The sequence below is a fragment of the Camellia sinensis genome, chromosome 13 (assembly GCF_055761805.1).
Source record: "Camellia sinensis isolate YWXY chromosome 13, ASM5576180v1, whole genome shotgun sequence".
Lineage (NCBI taxonomy): Eukaryota > Viridiplantae > Streptophyta > Magnoliopsida > Ericales > Theaceae > Camellia > Camellia sinensis.
This window is the reverse complement of record NC_138973.1, coordinates 81451744-81470708: the sequence shown is the minus strand read 5'-3', so window position 1 is coordinate 81470708 and position 18965 is coordinate 81451744. Positions and strand designations below refer to the sequence as shown.

Here is an 18965-nt window from a genome sequence, read left to right as displayed (position 1 = left end):
AGATATGCCTCATGAGCAAGAGAATGATTTCCCTTATATTTATACAGAGGATTTGCGTTGGTTGTTTTATTTGGAACTATAATTGTTGAGAAGTGACTTAGCTGGGAGCGCTAGTCGGGTGTTTTGGTGATCTATCTCGGGAAGAGTTCGGTTTTGTTGAGGTCTTTTGTGCCTGATTTTTGTCATTGGAACGTGTTCCCTTAGTTAGTCCTTTCTTTTGTGAGAGTTAACTACAAGTTTGTTAAGAGAATAGTTTCTTCTCTAAATGCTCGGGGGTTGAGTGCTTTGTGGTCGGTTGACCTTGTAATTGTGTTATCTTCTTAATTTCGGGGACAAAATTCTTTAAGGGGGGGAGGTTATAGCGATCCCGGGTTTGTCCCCTTTATGTACAGTGTTCCGGTGGTAGGTTCCGTGGAGTTGGTGGTTTTATGTCTTGTTGTCATCCTTTAGATTTCGTATGTCTGAGTTTTAGGATGTGTTGGGCGTGTTTCGAACAGGCTGGTTGAGCCTTAGTCCCTTTCCTTGTTGCCCAGAGTTTTGGTGGTACGCTCGAGCGGGTACCCTTGCGCTCGAGCGGAGTTGGATTTTTAGTTGTACGCTCGAGCGAAGTTTTCACACTTCCAGTATCTGTGCCTTTGCAAAACTTCTGCAGAAGTGTTTTTCACGCTCGAGCGGGTTTTCTTACGCTTGAGCGGGTCACGCTCGAGCGGGTCTGTTGGCGCTCGAGCGGGGTGTTCATAGTCTGTGAAAGTTCTGAGAGGGGGTAATCTATGCTCGAGCGAACTGGTTTTCGCGCTCGAGCGGATGTATTTTGTTCTTGTGTCCTGGCGCTCGAGCGGGGCTTCTTGCGCTCAAGCGGGTCCAATTTTTGTTCTTGATGATCGAGCGTTCTATTCTCCGCTCGAGCGGATCATGCGTATATCAGTTGGCAGCTGTGCATTTTTGAATCAGATTTCAACATCCTTTCTCTCTCTTACTTTTCCGAAAAAGCCATTTGAGAGCTTCTCTTACTAAAACTCAACTTCTCTCTAAGTATTGATCTAGTATGAGTGATTTCCTCACCTTTGGCCTTTACAAAAGTTGTGTTGATCGTCGAGGGCTACGTTTTGATCCGAGCATATTGAGTTTTGGAGCACTTTGGGTTTCGTCATCTTCTCCCTTTGAGCTCCGAATTTGAGGTAGGGATATCTTACTCCTCCTTATGAGTTTTGTCTTTGAATTTTAGCATTTTGATATGTTGGGGGTTGTTGGGTATTTTTTGAGAAAGTTTGGGTCTTTGTGTAATTTTACAAAAGATGGGGGTCTGTTATATGTAAACCTATATGCATGTTTGATAAAGAGAAATGAGGCTAATGTTGAACTATTGAAGAAAATGGAACCTTAGTGTTGTTATGTAGATTATGGGTAAAGCCCTAATCACATTGATAAATTAATAAGTACAAGAAATTTAGAGAATTGAGAAATTGAATAGGAAACATTCAAATTAGAAAGATATGGGATTAAAGGGTGTAGTTGGACTCACTTATCGCTCACCTAGTTAAACTGTTGATAATATATCAAATTGGTGCATTTATTTCCTATTTAGAAATAACTGTATTGGACTATCGGTGGAGGATAGTCTTGATTGTTGTAGGCGATGTATGATAATTAGGCAAACTAAAGCTAATCTATTGAGTATGCTAATGAACATGGCAATTGGTTTAATACATCAAAATGTTGTATTGATAGGTTGAATTTTTATATGATAATTGTTTATATACATTGTATTGTATGGGAGGAGAAAGGGGCTGTACTCCACGGTTTATTGGAAGAATGGGGCTAAACCTCTAAACCAAATCTTGTGACAGTGATACAGCACTACAATGTGTATCCGGCTGCGAATTAGAAGTGTTTTTGTTTCATTAATACAGCACTACAATGTGTATTATTTGAGATTTATGGAAGTGTTTGTTTTGATTTGATATAGCACTAAAATGTATATCATTATCATTCGTGAAATATGGAATTGTTTGTTTGATTCGATATAGCACTAAAATGTATATCGTTGAGAGAATATGAAAATGTTTTGTTTGACTTAGATATGACACCAACATGTATATACATCATGAATTTTGAAAGTGTTCTAGTGGGGAATTATGATCTCATTAAATGATTTGGCCAGGGCACTGAGCCTTGTTTTCAAACTCTAAGTTGAATAAGAAATGGAAAGTGAGTTGTAACACGGACACGAATGTCATGGAACAATAATGTAAGGTAAACGAGTGTACAAGTGTTGACCATCTATCAATTGCTAATCTTTTAGTCATTGCGTATAGTTGGTTTAGTGTATTTCTACTGGGCTACGGCTCACCCTATATGGGACACCATTTTCAAGTACAGGAAGCATGCCACCTCCAAGGACATAGCTTGAGAGACTAGAGGCAGGCAGATGTTTGTGGTTGTGTTATCTTTTGTTTTATTACATGTAATTTCAAGCCAAGGGCTTAATGTGTATTTGAGTTAGTACTCTCCTCTTTGTAACCAAGAGTTAACTTGGAAAACTGTAAGCCCGTAGGGCATTTGCTTTTATTGTTAGCACGTAATGCTTTGTAAAGAATTACTCTGATGAATAGAATGATGTTTATCTCTTATATCAATGCATGTCTAAATTGATGGGATTAATGTTATTATTTTGAGGGCATGACAACATGTCTATCTATAGACCACGTATTGAAAAAGAACAAGGAAATCCCTACCTCAAGCTTAGGAACTCAAATGGAGAAGGAAGAAAAACCCAAAAGTCGACGGAAGAGAAACCAAGCTTTGCTCCGATCACAATGAAGCCCTTGACAAGCTCTACACTTTATCTCAAAGGAACAAGGTGAGTAGAGGTCTTCAAACAAGTAGATCTAAGGATCTTTGAGTAAAAAGTACCTTTTGAGAGAGAGAGAAGGTGTTTCACGGTTTGGAGAGAGAAAAGGGAAGAAAAAAGTGAGAGAAAAGGTCAAGTGAGAACCTTTATATAGTACTAGGTCAAAATAGATATAAGCCCCAAAGTCAACTCAAAATATTTAGTAAAAATATCCCAAAAAGGTAGGTCCAAACCGTGAGAAAAATCTGGGAAAAGTCGCAGGTGTCGACCCTTCATAACACAGGTGTCGACACCTAAGAAGAAATCTGGAACACTAAGTATGACTGCACTGCAGGTGTCGACCTTTCCCTAGGCTGGTGTCGACACCATAATGCAGTGGGCAATTTAAGAACAAGGGTCGACCCTTCCACAGATTGGTGTCGACCCTTGCGGCCAACCAAGAAGAGAAGGTGTCGACACCACCAAGGCTGGTGTCGACACCAAAATGCAGTGAACAAATTCAGGACAAGGGTCGACCCTTCCTAGCTTTGGTGTCGACCCTTATGGCAAACAAAAGAGAAGGTGTCGACACCACCAAGACCGGTGTCGACCCTAAAACATGATTTTCAAGTCTCCAAACAACTTTTCAACACGAACAAGCGTGAACGAGCAATCCCAACATGTTTAAATAAATTTTCACTCATCGAAAACCAAGGTACAACACCAAAGATTCCCAAAACATAATAAATGATTCAAATACACTTCCCAAAAGTTTTAAAAGGGCCCAAGCGCTACAACCTCCCCACCTTAGGAAATTTCATCCCCGAAATTAAGGAAATGCCAAAACACAAGGCCAACAGATCCCAAAGCACCCAACACCAGAGCACTTAGGAAAGGAACTATTCTCACAACAAACCTCCGATTCACTCTCACAAAAGAAAGGAACTACACCTCTTCCCGAAACAAACCACCAAAACACCCGACTAGCACTCCAAGCTGAGTCACTAATCGACAACCATAATTCCCAACAAAACGACTAAAGCAACTCTTTTGCATAAATATAAGAAAATCATTTTCTTGTTCATGAAACATTTCTCAAAGATGTTCAAATTTTCAATGTTGACATTCCGAAATAAGCTTTGCATTTCCCGAGTGAAACTTAAAAGTTTTGTAAATATTTTTCACAAATACAGTGTTATCCCAAACACATAGCCATCCACAGTTTATTTGCCAAAAACTATTCATTAGGAATTCCTCAAAACCTTTAAAGTAAATCAATTTCTCAACATTTTCCCTTCTTAATAACGCCCCTAGATGGCCTATCCACTAGGAAAGATTTTGCTTTCCATTCCTTTTCAAAATAACGCTAGCAACATCCATCACTCTCACAGTGATGCCATAACCAACACATAGCAAAACATTTCTATAATGATATTTAATAGAAATAAACACTTTGCTATCAATACATAAGGCATAAGAAATTCATGGCTTTGCAATTTCATCCCACCTTCCTTTACTCAACCAATTTAAAATTAAAAAAAAAACATGGTGCATTATCTAGCCAACCATTTTTCGTGAGACTGCAGCTCATATAAAAAAAAAAAAAACACTTCCATACCTCATAAATGATACACATTTTGGTGTTGCATCAATATCAGACAAAAACACTTTTATACTTCACAAATGATACACATTTTAGTGCTGTATCAGTATCAAACAAAATCCGGTTTAGAGGTCCATCCCCCATCTTCCAATAAACCGTGGAGTACATCCCTCATCTCCTCCCACACAAAACAATGTATATAAACACTTATCATATACAAATTCAATCAATCAATATAAAAGTTTGATGTATCATACCAACTGCCATATTCAATGACACATTCCGAGTGATTAGTTTTAGTTTACCCCAATCAACACACGATGCCTACAATAAACAAGGCTACTCTCAAGGTGACCAATGCCAACCCAAAACATGATGCCAACAAGCTGGCTAAACAACTAAATAAACCTCCATACTCAGTAAACCACACACTGAAGTGTCACTCAAACCACTAACCCCAAACACAGAGTTCCTTACACAAGCCCCAAAATGTTGGAATCTCATCGGATTTCTTAAGACCGAATCACACCATCACTGCTTCTAAGGGAATCATTATTCCGCCCCCTGTAGACACCCCATTTTTGACCGTCCTCAAGACTTGGATGTCACCATTTGAACACTCGGTGATTATCCATGTTTGTGTTCCTTTGGAGTTCCCGGAGGCCTCGGCTCGCGTGCCTTGCCTCAGGATCTCCGAACTCGACTGTTTAGTGTCTGGTTTTGCACCAAACACTTGCATCTTGCCTTGGAAGGGCAAAGTGGGGCTTGTAGACCATCCCCACCCATCACCGGCAGTGGCTAGATGCCACCGGCTGGTTTTTGCTGCCACCGGCAATATAGTTTGCCGGCCGGCACTCTTTGTTGCCGGTCAGCACTATTTGTTGCCGACCGGCACTCCTTTTGGCCAAGATGGCATTTTTGGCCGGCCGATTGCTGTTCATCTGCTTTTGCAGATATTTTTAGACAGCTGTCTTGCTTTTGCATCCCTCCATACACGTGTATGGAGGGATCTCCCTCTTGCAAAGCTTGTCTTGTAAGCTTTACAAGAGACATATAGAGAGAGGCTCTCTCTAAGGCAAAAAAAAGGGAGAGACAAGGTTAGACTGAGGATTTTTAGAGAGCAAAAACAGCCATTGTTGAGCTCTTGTTCTAGGGTTTAGGTGAGATACACATTCTATCTCTCTTTCCCTCTCATTTTGTTCACTAGGTGTTTTGTGTCTCACTATTGCACACAAACACCTAGTGTTTCACCTTCCTCTTGGAGCTGAGGTTCTAAAGGGTTTGTTTTGAGATTTTTGTGTTGGATTCAAGCCAAAGGACGTCATTGGAGCACCATTTGTAAAGGGGTCTTCAAGGGTGAGATTCTAGTCCTTTTTTTCCCCATTCTTGCATTGATTTTATACCTATCTTAGAGCTGTTTTTGTGCTTATTGTATAACATAAAAAAGTTCTGTTTTTAGGCCCTCTTTATTGTTTATTAAGAGTGTTTTGTTGTTTGAGGGTTGTTGACCACCCTTAGGCCTCAAAAGGCCTCTTTTTGAGCCATTTTGTGCTAGCTCCGGGATTTTGGTGCTAAGGTCTCTTCACCACTGAAATCTTGAGGGATTTCAGTGGTGAAGATGATGCTTTGAAGTCCCAAGAAGGAGAGGGCCACCCCCTCTCCTTGTTGTCCTTGAAAAGGGCATATTTTGGCCTCTTAAGGAAGCCTATGCTTGAGTGTGTGTTGAGCATGTTTGGTTTGTTTTTCATGCTTATATATCCATAATATAACATGATTTCAAGTTGGTTTTGGAACTCCATGCATGCTTAGCATAGTTGCCATGTAATGCCTTGTTTATGCCTTAATGTGCATTAGGTTGTTAGCCTTTGTTGGAGCATGTTTTAGGCTTAGTCTTGCGAAGATTTTGTGCATATCTTGCCATGTTTTAGCTCTGTCCATAGTCGTTTGGGTTGATCTTTGCATGCTTGATATAGCTCCTTTGTATTTGGGCTTGTTAGCCTTGAGTACGTGCATGTGTAGCATGGCATCTTTGCATTGTTTTGGTGATTTGGGATCATTCTATATGCCATTTCAGTCCCATTTCCATGCTTGTTTGATTGCCTTGCATGCCTCTTTAATGCTTTGGAAGCTTGTGTAGCAATGCTCCATGTTTTGGTGCCTTTGCATGCCTTTGTTTTTGAGCCATCTAGATGCCATCTAAGTGGTCTTTTGGGCCTTATGTTAGGTGCTAAAAACCTGTTTTAGGTTGCTTAATGCATGCCATATTTGTTGTGATAAACACATGCTTCAAAGCTTCATGACTTGCCTTAAGTACTTAAACCATGCTTGCATGCATTTGCTTGTCTTGTTTAACATGATTTGGCATCATTTTATGACATGATTTCAATGCTTATGTTGCATGCTAATTGCTCTTGTTTATCCCTTTCAAGTGTGCTTGAGGGTTGTTTAAATTGTGCCCAAGTGTAGGCCTTCCATCATGTGTATGTGTGCATGTGTTTTGGCTTCTTGTTTTGGTCATTATGGCCACTGTTTTAGGTCTATTTTAGAGCTGCCTAATTCATGTATAAGTCCATCTTTCCATTTATTTGCATTGCCATATGTATGCTTGTATGCTTGCATAAGTGCTTTGCCATGCCATGTTGCATCCTTAGCTTGTATGCCTAGGTTGCATTGCATCTTGCATGCATTCCTTGTCCCTTGACTTAGGTGATAGGGATTGGGAGTTTTGTTTGATTGGTTTGCATACATTTGAAATCAAAGTTGCATACTTGGTTCTTTGGGCCATCATGCATGGAAATGCGTGATTGGTGGTCCGAGAACCGAGGCACATGTCCCTTTGAGTCATCACAATGATAAGAGACATGGTTAGTGCATACATGCCTTGAATTGTGCTGCCATGCCTTGTTTTGCCCTCTGTTGCTGTGAGTTGCAGGTTCTGCAGGAATACTCTGCCGACCGGCAGTGTAATGTGCCGACCGACAACAATTTCTCTGCCGACAGATTCAATTTTGTGCCGATGGCCATACCACACTGCCGGTGGCAATTTCAATCAGCCGGTGGTGACCCTCTCTGTCCAAGGGATCAGTCCTGAGGCTTTGACAGCCTCCAGAGGAGGAAAGGAAGGAAAACAGAGGCAGCCCATGCATGGTGGCGCGCTTCCCGAGGCGTTTTACTGTTTTTCTTAGTCTATTTAATTTGTTAATTAAATTAGGCAATTTGTAATATTAATTAGCTTGTGTAGTTAATTAATTTGTAATATTTATTCGGTCCCTCCGAGCGAGGGCAAGTCTGTAATAAGTGTGTGTGGGTGGTGTGTATGCCTTCCAACCTCACTTCTTTCTTCCCTTTTACTTACCCGCTTTAATGGTTAGTATTAGGGCACGTTTAATTTAGCATACCTCGTGCTATGCATGTGTGCATCCATGCATTTGTATTGCATGCATTAGGCTCGGTACATCACGCTAATTGCATCAATACTTCAACTCCCAAACTGAATACGTGATAATTGTGCATTTTCACATAACATGTTTTGGATAGCCGAGCCTATTCTAGTAACATTTTGTATGCGATGCATTAGGCACTTCACATGGACTTGGATCATGCATGTTTGCTAACAAGTTTTTTGTTTTGGCACGGAGTACTATGTAAGTATTTCCGCTTTAGCATATCACATGAGTGTGAATATTGCCATGACAGCATGCTTAACATGTGGCTAGATGCTTATGTGTTAAACTGTTTCGAATGCCTGTGGGTGAAGGTTGGATTGTTTGAGTTGGAAAAACTCGTTGAAATCCGTATTTTAGCCTACTTGCGAGTAGCAAATTCCAAAGCATTTTCAAACCGAACGGATATGCAATGTTTATTTCCAAATTAGGCAATCTAGTCTATACTTGTTTGCTGTGCGCATAACATAGTAATTCTAGGCTAATAATTGGTTTAAGAACACGTAAAGTTTTCAAAAACGGATATCACGGTTAGTAGAGGCCGGTCTTCGGACCGGGCGAAAGGGGGTGCTCATAGCTGACCTTCCCCAATCGTACCCAAGCTCCCGAGCCGAGACAACTCCGGTGATGACGGACATGTGGCCTTCGGCACCGAGTCAGGGTTTCCTAAATTTCCCATTTTAAAAAATATTTAGGTGGCGACTCTGTATCTGGCAAAGCAGTCCATGTTTGGCACTACTTTTTCAAAAATCTGTTTCTCAAAACGATTTGCCAGATTTGGACTCTTTGGTTCAGATTTAGAACCGCAACAAAAATCGAGAGTCCGAACTGTAGCGAGGTCCCCCCCCCCCCCCCGCGGGCTTGTTACACCCCCCCATGCTTACATGGCAAACCTGCCCATCTCCCCAGGTCAAGACTGACATGGTCAACCCCAATCGCACAACCCGAACACAATGGGCAATTCTAATCAATGCTACTCTCGTTACCCGAGAACACAAAACAATACACCAGTGTCATTCCTACTAACCCGAGATACCATTCTCACATCCCCTCAAACATTCTCACAAAACCTTGCCAGTACCATGCACCCTCGAAACCATCACATCAATCACATTCACCCATGAATTCCCCGTTCTCAACAAACAACAATAAAAGTGAACAAGGCTCACAGGCCGTCGCGTAACTAACTCGTAGTTCAGTACCACACATGCAACAACACTAGGATCATTGATCCCATTAACAACTTCTCAACAAAAATATAAGAGAGGGTTCGAAATTTCATGCATGCCCCCAATACATGGTGATTAAACCAATAACAACATACATACCCGAGTAATACATAATATGGTGCCTCAGCATCCAACAGTACACCGGTTAACAACAAAATGCTTCACATAATACACCACCGGCCAACAATACAAAAGTCCCCCTCCAGGGTAATACCATAGGGCTAGCTAATAAGTCGCCCCTTGCGAGGCTCCCGAAGCCTGGCCTGCCCGTTTCTGGTACCGATACCGTCCCCGACTAGACGGGTACGACTGAGTCTAACTAGGTTTTGAAACACTTGCAGAATTCACACGCAAAGGGCAAAAACGTCTACCATGGCCCAGCTGACCACAAATGAAACAACCACCAGACCCCCTACTCAGTGACTGGTCTAAAACCTGCACCTCCCTGGACCCCCAACAAAAGAGTCTGAAACCCCTGGCGAAGAAAAGGAATTAGCCCCTGGCTGAGCATGTTTCCTCATCCACCCCTTACTGAGCCTAGAGCGCTAAGGAACCGTAGGACTTACCGAGATGGTCTCTTCCTCATCCCGACCATCACTCACAACCATGGCCTCCACATGGGCTGCTGCCTCGACTAAATTATAATAATCATTCCAAAAGGATCTAGCTACCTTCTCGCGAATATCGAAACACAACCGCCTTTCAAATTCATAACAACGACGCTCCTTTGTTGCCACCAACTCTGGGGCAAACCTCGACAAACTAGTAAACCGCATCTCAAACTGTGCCACAGGAGTATCATCCTGACGCAACTCCAAAAACTGATCCCTCAACCTTTCTCGAGCAGAAGGAGGGAAATACTTGGTCCAAAAGGCCTCGGTAAAAGTAACCCAGGTGCTACCTACGGTATTCTTAGCATACTTCCACCAATAACTTGCATCGCCCTTCAATTGAAAAGTCGCCAAAGAAACCCTCAACTCCTCCTCTTCGACTCTGAGCATATCAGGAGTCTTGGTAATCTACTCTAACCAACTCTCTGCCTCCAACGGTTTAGCCTCCCCCACGAACTCTGGTGCGCCGGAGTGGAAAAAATCCTTAGTAACCTTGAGAGCATGCCCGTTGCCGCCCTCAGTGCGAGCTACGACGTCTTGCACTGCTCTCACAATCTCACGTGCGACATCCTCGCCGACAGCCGATGCTGCAACGGCGGGCGCTAAAGGAACTGTTGTGCCCCTACCGACACTCCTACTACTCAACTATCCTCTACTTCCTCGTGTAGACATCCTATAAAGCACAAAAGCAAATACCACGCTTAGTGCATAACACAATAGCCTTCTCCGAGGCACACACCACTACTATTAAGTCACAAGACTCACTTAGTCACAAAATATACATCTCTATTGCATATAATCATCTAAACATATAAACACATAATCGAATCAAGTCCACAAAGATAGCCACTCATCCCGAAACTCTCAGGGAATTCCTATCAGAAACCACGTTGATCAGGCGTGTTTGCGAAAGGACCTCAAAGCAAGTTCACCGGCTATGAATACTACCCGAGAGACTGAATCCCATGCTCACATAAATGCAACAAACAAGTCCTAAGTTTCATGACATCTATATGCAACAGCCGCACTATACGTAGTAAACCCACTGCGGTAAAAATCACTTCCCACGAGCCCAAAGTATTCAAACCCAGCTCGCTCTGATACCAAGTTGTCACGCCCCACTTTTATTTACTTGAAGTATTACCAAATTCATTGATTTAATTCCATTTTAGAGATAACATGCGGAAATAAACTCATACATTCAACTCGTAGAAGTGAATAACAACACTCTCATTCGTATGCAAAGTGAAAACAACATGAGCATGCTGAATAAATTGCCCTTGGGCTTACATCACTTAATTAATCAAGAAGAAGGGTACAACCCTTTTACACATACGGCATTCCGCCAATACAATAGAGGCCCCGTGGCCAACAAATAAAAAGATCCAAATCTTGTAGCACATCCCGCTCTACACCTGAAAAAGATTCAACAACGTGGGATGAACATATAGTCCAGTAGGGATCTCAACATGGCCCTCAACAATAACAACTTACAGATAGCTATGATCATGGATGCTCCATCTCATGCTAAAATAGTAATGTGACAGTTTATAGAAAATATACATAAGTATGAACTTTTCTCGAAAACAACCATATCAATCAACGCCATAGGCGATTCATCTTTCCTTTTTTTTTTTTTTTATTTCATTAACCCCTGTTCCCAATCTTTCATAACATTAACAATTACTTAGGAAATAATTTCACTAAGCCCAATACTTTCTTCCATTTTCCATACATACAGCAGATGTGCCTTTTCAAAACATATTTTTAAAAAGTTGTTCTCCTTCACACTTTCCAAATGACAAAATGACATTTTGGTTCGTTCCCAATACAATCATAACTATACATGCATATCTTTATAAGAAGGGAGGTAACAACTCACTAACATGTATATAATCAACCAATGAGGTAACTTGGCCCTCCAAAACTGTAACCAACCAAATCTATGATATTCTCATATACAATGGAACTACGACAACAAAACTTTGCTCTACCAGCTATGTGCATAGTAAGCCAAAGATACACCTCTCACAACAACCTACCAGTTTACCAGGCGCTAGCTGGAAGGGTATGGTGCCTTTGATTCTCAGCGCAATCAGTTCTCCAGGCGCTAGCTGGAAGGTCACAGTACCTCTGATTTTGAGCACAAGGTATGACACCACCAACCAAAATACAACAGGGCATAACTAACATGTGTAACACATATACATAAACCATCAAGATACAAGCAATGTATTAAAGTATATGAACACATAATTAATTTCTCCCGAGCAAGTATACATATATAATGTATCTCAACATTTCATCACATACAATGCTCAATCAACAGTGGTGTAACGCATACACAACAATCCAACACATCCGTGTCATCCTCCACCGATGACTAAGGACAAAACCTCTAGATGCAAATATTTAGTACATCTATTAAAGACTCAATTACTATGAGACCACAAACCCAACAACAACATTAACATGCTAGTTAAAGATAAAATCCCTCACATGTGTGTGTTCAACACTCAAGAAACAACAATACAATTTTCATACGTATTTCAAAAATACTTTTCCCATTTCACAAAACAAGTTCCATTTCCTTTTGTTTTCAAAAAACCAACTCCGTCCCTTTTGTTGTCACAAAACCAAATCCGTGGATAATAAAGCCATAACTCATATTAGTCCATTATATTCATTTCAAACCCATTCCAAAGCCATGGTTAATCCCTTAGGCATTAACACCTTCACCCAACACACAATAACAATAGGGATTTACAACATAGGTTAACTACCCTCCATTTTTATTTACCAAATCAAAATATAATTTAGGGCTTTTTCTTCTTTCAATTATAACATGCTAATTTACACTCCATTTAGCCCAAAACAACCATCAATGATAAGGTAATCATTTTCAAACAACCAACCCTAGGTTCCTTCCCATGATTTCCAAACAAATCCAACGTGGATATGATTTTCATGCAATACAAAACTACCACATGTCTATCTATAGACGAAGTATTGAAAAAGAACAAGGAAATCCCTACCTCAAGCTTAGGAGCTCAAATGGAGAAGGAAGAAAAACCCAAAAGTCGACGGAAGAGAAACCAAGCTTTGCTCCGATCACAATGAAGCCCTCGACAAGCTCTACACTTTATCTCAAAGGAACAAGGTGAGTAGAGGTCTTCAAACAAGTAGATCTAAGGATCTTTGAGTAAAAAGTACCTTTTGAGAGAGAGAGAAGGTGTTTCACTGTTTGGAGAGAGGAAAGGGAAGAAAAAAGTGAGAGAAAAGGTCAAGTGAGAACCTTTATATAGTACTAGGTCAAAATAGATATAAGCCCCAAAGTCAACTCAAAATATTTAGTCAAAATATCGCCAAAAAGGTAGGTCCAAACCGCGAGAACAATCTGGGAAAAAGTCACAAGTGTCAACCCTTCACAACACAGGTGTCGACACCTAAGAAGAAATCTGGAACACTAAGTGTGACTGCACTGTAGGTGTCGACCCTTCCCTAGGCTGGTGTCGACACCATAATGCAGTGGGCAATTTAAGAACAAGGGTCGACCCTTCCACAGATTGGTGTCGACCCTTGCGGCCAACCAAGAAGAGAAGGTGTCGACACCACCAAGGCTGGTGTCGACACCAAAATGCAGTGAACAAATTTTGGACAAGGGTCGACCCTTCCCAGCTTTGGCGTCGACCCTTATGGCAAACAAAAGAGAAGGTGTCGACACCACCAAGACCGGTGTCGACCCCAGAACATGATTTTCAAGCTTCCAAACAACTTTTCAACGCGAACAAGCGTGAACAAGCAATCCCAACATGTTTATATAAATTTTCACTCATCGAAAACCAAGGTATAACAACACCAAAGATTCCCAAAACATAATAAATGATTTAAATACACTTCCCAAAAGTTTTAAAAGGGCCCAAGTGCTACATAACCTGTGGAGGGGAAAAGAAAATAGCTAGAAATTCTCCTCAAAAAATAACTCCAAATCAACTCAAACATGGCAAAAAAGTATATGACCTTTTTTATACAACCTAAAAACATTAGGTCCTAATTTCATCTTTTGCCATCCATTTTTGTCAAGGATATTTAAAATATAGTAAGGTTTGTGAGGTTTCAACTAGAAAAAAAATTAATAATAATAAAAAAAAAATAGGGAAAACACATGAGAAGTTATTGTGCATCTGTATAGTAAGGTTTGAACTGAAAAAAAAAATCCCTTTCAAAGGCATCCTGGTCCTCAATCTTCATATTTAAAACAACTGCATGCTCAAATATATCCCCTGCAAATTGTCAGTCAGAAACATCATCAGTGAAACAACTTAGGACTTGAAAATTGAGGTAATTTGACAAAATTTGGTACACATAATATTCAAATTTCCTTAGAATGTAATTCTAAAACTTATACGTAAGTCATGACCAGCATGCCACGTTAACCAAATCAGGTATTCTAGTCAGAATGCTAGGACTTGAAATAGTTAATCTTTTTAAAGCTACAGTTGTTTAAACAAACTCAATCATCAGTGATTTCCTTCTTTAAATTTTCCTGATCCAATTTGCAAGTATGTTTCACAAGAACATTCACCTAAAGGGCAGTGAAAACTTGTCTTATGCAATCTTCACTTTTGCTTAACTTTTCCATAGAGGTCATCACTTTTCATACCTCAGTGCATATTGTTATTATTATCGTACCTCAACTGAAGATAAAGCTGATAGCGCTCTTACATGCCACAATACATGGCCAACGTACGTTGCATGAATTGCACTCAGGGACATGTTAGGTCTTGTGGACCCTGACAAGTATTGTACACTGAGCCCTGTGTTAGGTTTTGGGGGGTTCCCCCAAGGGATAAGGGGTCCAAATATTTTGGGTACTTTGGTAATTTCTTGTTACTTCTGCGTTGTCCTAATTTTTATACTTATAAATAGATGAGGGGGGGCACCTCTTGTACTGTAGAGAGTCAGAGTTAAGTCGTTTTCTGATCATAGTGAAAGCCGCAGTAGCCGTGAACGTAACCCTATTCTGGGGTAAACCATGTAAATCTTTATGTTCTTGTGTGTGTGATTTCTTCAATTCGTTTTATCTTTCTTGTTTGCTATTTTGAGTCTCATTGATCCTTGTTAGGAAGAGACGATTGCCTAACAGGATGAACACAAGAATCTAACTTTGGTGAGGCAAAACCATGTGACTCCTAAAAAAACACGTGCGGAGGGAAGCAGAGAATAAAAAATATATAAATAAAGTAAATGATAGTGGGCTCAAGCCACTTGTCAAAACTTCGCAAGTGTTTTTAATCCAAAATTAAATTCTAGCCTCTTATCAAAACCCGTCACTGAATCACCTAATTTTCAAGGCACGATAACGTTTATGCTTATAAATAATTTAAAAACTACATACAAAAAGTCATTTGGTGCCTAATTTTGTTTTTAAAAATTATAGACAAACTACACTAATTTTTTTATTAAAAATAAAAAGTTTATTTTACTTGTTTCAAAAATAAGTTTTCATTCTTTCCTCTTTCTCCTACCCCCTTTGGTCACCACCACCAACAATCATATTCAGCCAACACATGACCCAAAAATAAAAAGTAACAACCAAACCTTGTGTATGTATGATAGAGATATGATATGAATGACGATCTTCTACTATTGTTAGATGAGAAATAACAGAGAATTTTTTTTTTATTACAATGTATCTTCATACAGCGAAATAGAATGAGTTCATAATTACAGCATAAAACACAATAAACTCCCAAAATGGGAGAGACATCCCAAACAAATACAATAATTGCAACATAAAACACAATTATAAATAAACTCCCAAAATGGGAGCGACATATCAAACAAGTACGAAGGGAATAGATTTCACATGCAAGTGTGAAAACTTAAACTCATAGGGCATGTTTGATTAGTAGGATTATAGCATAGGATTGGGATTGTTACTCCATGGACTCACAATTCCATCTTTGATTGCAAATTTTATTAACCGAATTACATGTGCGGTGTATATTCAATCCGACAAAATTGGTGAATTTTTAGTATTGAGAGGGGTTAGTGATCAAAATTTCAAGTATGAAAGGGGAAAAAAAATAATACATAATAAATGGTTATCTCACTAATTCAATTGGATAACTAATCTTACACTAATTCATGAAATTATTAATCATTTTACTATTAATCACATTAATCAAACAAGGCCTAAACCTTCTAATAAGGTGTAATAAAGAAAGTAGTTTGAAAGGTGTGGAGAAGTGGTTTGGAAATACTCTTGAATCCTCAAGGACGTTCTTGATCCTCTGTTTGCCACCTAAAAAAGGGATTAACACTTCGGTCGGGGGTGCCAGAATTAGCACTTCGACGGACAAGTTAGTATGTGTTCTCTTGTTTGCTTGTATCTTAAGTTTCTTCTCTGTTCTCACTTACCTCTCTTTTATACTCTTTCTTAATCTCAGGAGTCGGGCCTACTTTCAATCCTGCACACGATTGCTCACTCGGCCATTTAGTCGTGTGCCTACTCGTACTCGGCTGCAAGATTTGAGTATTCGGCTTCAGGATCACCCAGGAAGGAGGCGAATAGCATATATATCCTGATTTTCTTCAAATTCATTTGGCCTTCTTGCATGAACCTATATTCAACTCCCACAAAAGGTATAACTGTAAACAAATAATATACTATAGTATTGTAAAAATATAATTGCATAATGTTTTTGTTGGAACTAGATGCAAGTAAAGAGTGTTCAAGTCCAAGTAAGAGGGTTTAGTAAAAAATCAAAGGATTCAATGAACCTATAATTAATTTGAGCAAGTAAAATTCATTTGTTTAAATAAATAAACAAATTTAAGTGGGTTCAACTGAACCCTCTCAATTAAGTCCAGTGTTGCCCCTAAGCACACTCCATGGATTGTCATGCAACATTACTAGTTTTTTTTTTTCAACCCTTAAAAGACCTATTACTATCCCTTCAAAATGTTCATAGAACACTGAACACTGTAGTCTGCCACACCTTTTTATCTGAGTTCTTAAGAAAAATGCACTCCAAGAAGTTAGAAGCCCACCTATTGAGAATGGCATCACCCACTCAACCCCAAAAATTGAGAAAATCAAACTTCATAGCTTGTTAGCAACAAGGCAATGAATAAGGAGGGTGATTGGCATTCTCTCTGCCTTATGTATATCAATATAACTAATTAATCTCTTTTATATATCTTCATAGTTTGGCAAAAACGACGGTGTTTCATGCATTATGTAAACAAAATAAAACAAAAATAAATCATAATGAATCGTAAATTGAATCGTACGATTCAATCATTTTTTTTTTATTCCACAACATGATTCGAATCATTTTTGTTGAAACTCATATCGAATCATGTGAATCAAATCGTGAATCGTAAGATTCTAATGACCATGAACACGATATCACCTCCACATCACAAATCATGGCAAAAAGAGCAAACTAAAAACACTCCCGCCCTATGTTACCATAAAACACTAATACCCTAGCGAATTACATATTGATACACACGTTCTAAAACATGATACACTTCCGTTTCAAAATGGTAAATTTAGTGATCCAAAGCGATCTTAAAGTTTTTTTTTTCAATAAATGTCCTTAAATGTTACCTTGCAAGGAAAAAAAAATCAAATATAATGAACTCAAATCTAAGGTGAGTTAAGTTTTAACAAGGCAAAAAATCAAAAAATATAATGCTCATATAAAAAATATTATATTTTATTGGATGTCTAATAGTTATAAAAAAAAATTACTCTAGAAGTACCTTAAATTCGTAAGTATAATATATATAAGTCTACCCTATCATACGATATTTTAGAGCATGTGGCATACCGCGTTTCCATTCTAGTTCCATGTACCAGAACGATCCATGTTCCAAGTAACATAGCTCCTACCTAGAAAGTCTCCAAGACATGCATTTTTCTCTCCTCGAAAAATCAAATAATCGTAAAGGTCAAAATAAAGCCTTCACAGACTAGATTTTCCAAACTTCCAAGGCCCTCCGAAAACATGTATTTTCAAAACATTGTTTGAATACTTTGCACTCCCTCAAAGTTTTGTCATCCAAACCCATCCAAATGCAATATAACTGTCACCCAACAAAAAACAGTGTTTGTAACTATGATGAAGCTTTTTTCTTAGCGTGGAGAGGAATGACATGAAAAATTTAGCCTCACAAGCTTAGCTATTACATTGCTTCAATCAATTCACAATGCAGAATATATAGGCAACATAGAAAGAGCTAAAATAACTTGTAGCTCACAAGCCAAGTTAAGAACAATGGAAGAGATAAAATTCAAGAAACAACAAAGAGGGGTTGCGATAAATGGGTTTGCTTCTCTATTCATATCCTAGTCTTGCACAAAAACACACAACCCAAGATGAGAGGATCATGTGAATCAATAAAAGAGTAAGTTTATCAACAAATAGCAACACAACTAACTAAAGGAATGCAATATATTTGAGGGGGACTTACGTGTAGGCTTTGATTTTGTTTTGAAACCTAAGAATTGGTTTGATTTTGATCCCTAATCCATGCATGTAATGTAATTTAAGAGTTTTATCTAATTTAAACATATTTTGGAACGTCTATGATCATAATTTAAGTTTTGGGTTTGATATGAAGAAAAATTGATATAAATCTAAGGTAAGGAAAATTAAGAATTAAATTGAGAATTTAATTATGATTTGATTTTGGAATATATAAAATTAGTTAGTTTTATTTGAATTACATACATGCAAATATTTTTCTAGGAAGTTAACAAACTCAATTTTAGATTTTGAAGAGAAAGAGAAAAGAGTTTGAAATCAATTTTATGTTATTTAAAAAAAAATGAAGAAAAGGATGACAAATTTGAATTGGATTGTAGAATTAAGAAATCAATTTATAAATTTTGTCATTTGGGTTTGATTTTATTTATCTTTGATGATTTTGAGTTTCATTTTCACATGCATCATGGATTTTCAATGATTTTGAAGATTTAATCTCATAATTTGAAGAAAGAATGAAGAAGTTTTGAAAATAAATGAATTTATGGAATCTTGGATTTAATCTTAAAATTAAATAAAGTTTTCATTCAACTAACATGATGAATGATCATATGTCATGTTATTTTCATGATTTGGAGTGGGTTTGCATGAGTTTTGGCAATCAAATTGAGAGATGATGGCTTACACATAGTAAATTTTTGGACTACACCTTCTTCCCCAGAACCATACGTGCGGCTGTGAGTCCTGC

General features: G+C 38.8%; 1 pseudogene; it reads right to left on the bottom strand.

Annotated features, from left to right (window-relative positions):
* Positions 1–17599, bottom strand: part of LOC114266330 (26S proteasome non-ATPase regulatory subunit 8 homolog A-like) — a 28779-nt pseudogene extending 11180 nt beyond the window's left edge.
* Between the last annotated feature and the right edge of the window lie 1366 nt (positions 17600–18965).